The 7,500-nt window shown below is 44.2% G+C and overlaps 1 protein-coding gene across 4 annotated transcripts in view; it reads left to right on the forward strand.

Annotated features, from left to right (window-relative positions):
- Nucleotides 1-7,500, forward strand: part of SEMA4A (semaphorin 4A) — a 106,451-nt gene that overhangs the window by 8,073 nt on the left and 90,878 nt on the right. For 2 of the 4 annotated variants that reach the window (XM_040332958.1, XM_040332962.1), the window contains exon 1: nt 4,604-4,891. The exons of the other annotated variants lie outside the window; for them this stretch is intronic. The gene's annotated coding sequence lies outside the window, so the exon portion shown is untranslated. Of the gene's footprint in view, nt 1-4,603; nt 4,892-7,500 lie in introns of those variants that run through there. 4 annotated transcript variants of the gene reach the window in all.

Consider the following 7,500-nt stretch of genomic DNA (forward strand, 5'->3'; position numbering starts at 1 on the left):
TAATAATTTATAATTTATTTTACTATTTACAATAGTATAATGAATAATAATATTAGGAAGGAGAATAAGAATTCTATTATTTATTTTACTATTTATAATTATAATTATCAATAATAATAATAATAATAATAATAAATTATTATTATTATTATATATATATAAATATAACAAATAATAATTATACATACAATAATAAAAAATAAATAATCACAACGATAATTAAAATAATAATAAAAACAAAAATCAAATAATAATGATAATGATAATAAAAATAGAATAGAAAATGATGATGATGATGATGATAACAAATTATTAAAATTATTAGTATCATCCTCATCATTTTCTATTATAGTTATGATTATTATCGTCATTATTTATTTATATTATTATTATTATTAGATTTATAATTATCATTGTGATTATTTATTTTTTGTTATTGTATGTATAATTATTATTATAATAATAAAAACAAAAATAAAATAATAATGATGATGATAATAATAGAATAGAAAATGATGATGATGATGATAACAAATTATAAAAATTATTAGTATCATCCTCATAATTTTCTATTATACTTATTATTATTATCGTCATTATTATTATTATTATTATTATTATATTTAGAATTATCATTGTGATTTTTCTTTTATTATTATTATTATTGTATGTATATTTATAATTTATTGGTATATTTATTTTACTTATAATAATGTATTATTTATTATATTGTTATTATAATATAGCGCAGCACTTTACATACTACACATTCATATAATATTAAGGACCAAAACGAGAACAAACGTGTCCGGGCTGAAATATTCCCCAAAAATAAAAGTCCCCCCCCCTCACCACCGCTCTGTCTGTGTTGTGACACAACAGGAAGCTCCCTGGGTGTCCCCGTCGGAAGGTTTGTCCTCACTTCCTGTTCTGGTGACAACTGAAACAGTTTGGGTTTCCTATCACGTGACACCGGGACAAATAGAGGGGGGGGGGATCTGCCCACTGGGGGGGGACAACAATAAAAACCTGACGGGGGGGGGGGGTCTAACCCTTCCAACACTAAAATAAAAAGGGGGGGGAGTGGTTTAGATCCTCTGTAATTGGTGACCTGTGTGGGGTCAGGTGGAGCAGGGCGCAGTTACAGAGACATTCCACCAGGTGGCGCCAACGCGCTCTTTACACTTTTTACCGGCGGATACTTTGTAGCCTCTTCACTTCCTCTCATTCAGAATTATTTTTTTTTTTTATCAATTTCTGAGGTGAACTTTATTGACAATCCTTTATTTACCAAAAACACCTTACAGATGGATGAGCCTTCTAGGGAGAAGGACTACACTTCCCAGCATTTCCTGCCGCAGAGCCTGCTGGGAGTTGCAGTCCCTCTTCCATGGGGGGGGGGGGGGGGGTTATGGTCCCTCAGACTTAAGGGGGGGGGGGGCGGACTGTGCCCAATGGGAATAGAAAATGTCCCGGGGTCAGTTGGGAGTAAACAATGCCCCATCATTGGTGTCAGCGAGAGGTATTGGGCCCCATCATTGGTAGGCGGGATCTACTGTGTAAGGGAGGGATCTTGCTGGTTGCTGGTTGTTGGGGAGTCTATTGAGACTGACTGCTGGGGGATCTATTGTAGCGTGGCAATCTATTGTTGCTGGTGGAGGATCTTTTTTTATACTGGGGGATCTATTGTTGCTGGTGGAGGATATTTTATTACTGAATGATCTATATACTGGGGGATCTATTGTTGCTGGTGGAAGATCTTTTATTAATGAGGGGTCTATTGTTGCTGGAGGGGATCTATTGTAGCATGGCAATCTATTGTTGCTGGTGGAGGATCTTTTGTTACTGGGGGATCTATTGTTGCTGGATGGGATCTATTTTAGCGTGGCAATCTATTGTTGCTGGTGGAGGATCTTTTATTATTGGGGATCTATTGTTGCTGGAAGGGATCTGCTGTTCAGAGAGGGGTCTAGTGTTGCTGGATGCTGGGGAGCCTAATGAGGCTGGCTGCTGGGGGATCTATCGTAGCTTGGCAATCTATTGTTGCTAGTGGAGGATGTTTTATTAATGGTGAATCTGTTGTTTCTGGAGGGGATCTTTTGTTGTGTGGCACTCTATTGTTGCTGGTGGAGGATCTTTTGTTACTGGGGGATCTATTGTTGCCGGAAGGGATCTGCTATTTAGGGAGGGGTCTACTGTTGCTGGCTGCTGGGGGAAATCTATTGAGGCTGACTGCTGGGGGATCTGTTGTTGGTGGAGGGGATCTATTGTTGCTGGTGGAGGATATTTTATTACTGGGGATCTATTGTTACTGGTGGAGGATCTTTTATTACTGGGGGTCAATTGTTGTTGGAAGGGATCTACTGTTGCTGACTGCTGGGGAGTATAATAAGGCTGGCTGCTGGGGTATTTATTGTTGCTAGAGGGGATCTATTGTAGCGTGGCAATCTATTGTTGCTGGTGGATGATCTTTTATTACTGGGGGGTTAATTGTTTTTGGAAGGGATCTACTGTTTAGGGAGGGGTCTACTGAGGAATGGCGCCCCATCATTGCTCCTCAGTAGCGCCCACTATTGGTCCTGCCTGTGTGTCTGTGATTGGCTGAATATCTCCTCTGTCAGGCGAAGGGTTAACCTCGGCTCGCATCATTCTCACCTGAGTCAGAGATTAGCCCCTCTCACAGCCTCAGGTGATTGGAGGAGGGGACTGAGCTCTGATTACAGACACAGGTGACACACCTGTCCAACCCTCCCAGCTCACTGATTGGCCCAGAAAATTCACCCAAAAAAATCATCAGAAACAAAACAAGATACAAAGTGTCCGAGAAATCCGACTTCTTATCAGATATCCTATCTATGGGGAGCTCCGCCCACAGCGACACAGGAAACGCCCACCGACGTCATCCAATCCGCAGGTGTGTGACCTTCCTTATCACTGACCTACCTAGAGATCTGCAGAGCATCGCACCCTCCCCTCCCCCTCCTGATATATTCTGCAGATTATCCCATCACTGACCTCTCTAGAGATCTGCAGAGCATCGCACCTCCCCCTCCTGATATATTCTGCAGATTATTCCATCACTGACCTCTCTAGAGATCTGCAGAGCATCGCACCTCCCCCTCCTGATATATTCTGCAGATTATTCCATCACTGACCTCTCTAGAGATCTGCAGAGCATCGCTCCCTCCCCTCCCCCTCCTGATATATTCTGCAGATTATCCCATCACTGACCTCTCTAGAGATCTGCAGAGCATCGCTCCCTTCCCCTCCCCCTCCTGACAGATCCATATTGATATATTCTGCAGAGCATCGCTCCCTTCCCTCCCCCTCCTGACAGATCCATATTGATATATTCTGCAGAGCATCGCTCCCTCCCCCCTCCTGATATATTCTGCAGAGCATCGCGCCCTCCCCTCCTCCCTCCTGATATATTCTGCAGAGCATCGCACCCTCCCCTCCCCCTCCTGATATATTCTGCAGAACATCGCTCCCTCCCCTCCCCCCTCCTGATATATTCTGCAGATTATCTCATCACTGACCTCTCTAGTGATCTGCAGAACATCGCTCCCTCCCCCTCCTGACAGATCCATATTGATATATTCTGCAGATCATCGCTCCCTCCCCTCCCCCTCCTGATATATTCTGCAGATTATCCCATCACTGACCCCTCTAGAGATCTGCAGAACATCGCTTCCTCCCCTCCCCCTCCTGACAGATCCATATTGATATATTCTGCAGAGCATCGCTCCCTCCCCTCCCCCTCCTGATATATTCTGCAGATTATCTCATCACGGAACTCCCTACAGATCTGCAGAACATCGCTCCCTCCCCTCCCCTTCCCAACAGATCCATATTCATATATTCTGCAGAGCATCGCTCCCTCCCCTCCCCCTCCTGATATATTCTGCAGATTATCTCATCACTGACCCCTCTAGAGATCTGCAGAACATCGCTCCCTCCCCTCCCAACAGATCCATATTGATATATTCTGCAGATTATCCCATCACTGACCCCTCTAGAGATCTGCAGAACATCGCTCCCTCCCCTCCCTCTCCTGACAGATAAATATTGATATATTCTGCAGATTATCTCATCACTGACCCCTCTAGAGATCTGCAGAACATCACTCCGTCCCATCCCCCTCCTGATATATTCTGCAGATTATGCCACCACTAACCTTCTAGAGCTCTGCAGAGCATCGCTCCCTCCCCTCCCCCTCTTCACAGACCCATATTGATATATTCTGCAGATTCTTCCATCACTGACCCCTCTAGAGATCTGCAGAACATCGCTCTCCCCCCCTTGTCTCCCTATGTCCATAATAAGCAGGCCACGCCTTCCCATAGTATGACATCATAGCTGGGGGTGAATGATATGGGGATATATAGGGGGGTCGGGATGGACATGGAAGGGTTTGGCGGTCGGCGTTTCATTGTATCGCCTACATAGGCGGTGGAGAAGGAATACGCAGGGTGTTCCGGGGTCCCGGCGTTGGTCGCTGCGCTCTGTGTGTGGATTGGAGGGGAGGGGAGGTGGGGGGGGACGCTGACAGATGTCATCCCCATTTCCACACGCCGCCTCTCTCACAATAGGTGGGATCTCCCCCCCCCCTCCTTCCTCCTCCCGAGCCGGGAAAAGGCTTTTCATGAGAACATCTGGAGCCGCTCCGCCCTCCCTTCATCCTCAGGACTCTCACCCGCCCCGGGGATTAAATGGTGTGAGGTCGCCATGGCAACCCAAGGATGTGGAAACCGCCGCCAAGCGTAGACCGCACCGGCTGACAATAGTCAGTTCAAGGCGCACACCCACCTCCACCGCATACAAGGGAGGGATCCCGGACAAGCCCCCCAACGTACGACAGGGAAGACCGCCGCCTCGCCCAGAGCCCCAGGTAAGCGCCATCCCCAGCCATGGGGACACCCAACCCGCATGATGCCTCCACAACGCTCATGGGACCACCTCGGTATGTCCACCTGCCAATCCCTCACCATGGGGACCCCCAACCTGCATGGTGACTCTACAACCTCCTCCGCCTCAAATCCCTCGCCATGGGGACCCCCCAACCTGCATGGTGACTCTACAACCTCCTCCGCCTCAAATTCCTCGCCATGGCGACCCCCAACCCACATGGTGACTCTACAACCTCCTCCGCCTCGAATCCCTCGCCATGGGGACCCCCAACCCGCATGGTGCCTCCACAACGCTCATGGAACCACCTCGGTATGTCCACCTGCCAATCCCTCGCCATGGGGACCCCCAACCTGCATGGTGACTCTACAACCTCCTCCGCCTCTGAATCCCTCGCCATGGAGACCCCCAACCTGCATGGTGACTCTACAACCTCCTCCGCCTCGAATCCCTCACCATGGGGACCCCCAACCTGCATGGTGACTCTACAACCTCCTCCGCCTCGAATCCCTCACCATGGGGACCCCCAACCTGCATGGTGACTCTACAACCTCCTCCACCTCTCAATCCCTCGCCATGGTGTCCCCCAACCTGCATGGTGACTCTACAACCTCCTCCACCTCTCAATCCCTCGCCATGGGGACCCCCAACCTGCCTGGTGACTCTACAACCTCCTCCACCTCTCAATCCCTCGCCATGGGGACCTCCATCCTGCCTGGTGACTCTACAACCTCCTCCACCTCTCAATCCCTCGCCATGGTGTCCCCCAACCTGCCTGGTGACTCTACAACCTCCTTTGCCTCTCGATCCCTCGCTACGGACCCCCAACCCGCATGGTGACTCCACAACGCTCATGGAACCACCTCTGTGCTGTCCACCTGCCAATCCCTCGTCATGGGGACCCCAAAGCCACATGATGACTCCTCTGTGCTGTCCACCTTGCAATTCCTTTGCCATGGTGTCCCCCAACCTGCATGGTGACTCCACAACCTCCTCCGCCTCTCAATCATTCGCCACAGGGACCCCCAACCCGCATGGTGACTCCTCCACGCTCATGGAACCACCTCTGTGCTGTCCACCTAAAAATCCCTCGCTATAGGGACCCCCAACCCCCCATGGTGACTCTACAACCTCCTCCGCCTCTCAATCCCTCGCCACAGGGACCCCCAACCCGCATGGTGACTCCTCCACGCTCATGGAACCACCTCTGTGCTGTCCACCTAAAAATCCCTCGCTATAGGGACCCCCAACCCCCCATGGTGACTCTACAACCTCCTCCGCCTCTCAATCCCTCGCCACAGGGACCCCCAACCCGCATGGTGACTCCTCCACGCTCATGGAACCACCTCTGTCTTCTCCGTCTGGCAATCCCTCGCCACGGGGGGACCCCAACACTACATGGTGACCCCCTTAGAGCAACACTTGACAATTCCTTAACCTTAAGAATCCCAACACCAATTTCATGAGCGCTATGATTCCCCCCTCCCCCCGGGAGAAAATTGCTATATAATTAATAACGTTTACGGAACCCCCTTGCCATCCACCCGACGTTTCCCACGCCGAGCTCTGGCAGGTGTGTTGAGGTGGGCACCTTGGCGTCCGTTGATAAAATAGTAGCTAGAAGTGAAAAAAAGGAAATCGCCAGAATTTATCGCTTTTACCCTTTTTTTTTATTATTATTTATTTATTTTTATTATAATTTTGTGCGTTTCTCATACGTTTCAAGTTTTGATAAAACAAATTTCTGCAATTTTTTTCAAAATTAGGGAAATTTATGTGAACTGTCCAAGTTCGGAATTATATAATATGTAAATATTTGTTGTTATAGATATACCATTTGATATATTCTATTCTTGTAGATATTCTAATATATATATATATATATATATTATTACAAATATTTATTTTATTTATTACAAATATTTATTTTATTTATTATAAATATTTATTTTATTTATTATAAATATTTATTTTATTTATTATAAATATTTAAATTAATATTTTAAAATATTTTAATAAATTCCACAAGCATATCCTAGTAATATAGTTTTTTTTTGTTTTTTACTTTTTATATATTAAATATTTTTTATTTCATATAGAATCAAAATAAGGTTTTTATTATTATTATTATTAATTATTAATATATATTTTTTTCAATTTTTATATATTGAACTTTTTATTTCCTATAGAATACAAATATATTTGGATTATTTAATAAAGGTATTCCATTATCCTAGTAATGTAGATATTTTATTTATTATTTTATAGAATTATTTTCATTTCATATAGTGTACAGATCTTTATATTGTTTAATATTGATATTGCATATGTGTATCCTATTTATTTTAGATTTTTTATTTTATACATTAAATATTTTATTTCATATAAAATTTAAATATTTATTATAGAAAATGTTTGATTGTTCTTCTAAATGTAGATGAGCTATAGTGTGTGTGTGTATGTGTGTATATATATATATATATATATATATATATATATATATATATATATATATATATATATATATATATATATATATATATATATATATATATATGTATATATATATATTTTTTTATATCTCAGACGGCA

This window comes from Rana temporaria, chromosome 13 (genome assembly GCF_905171775.1).
Source record: "Rana temporaria chromosome 13, aRanTem1.1, whole genome shotgun sequence".
Taxonomy (NCBI): domain Eukaryota; kingdom Metazoa; phylum Chordata; class Amphibia; order Anura; family Ranidae; genus Rana; species Rana temporaria.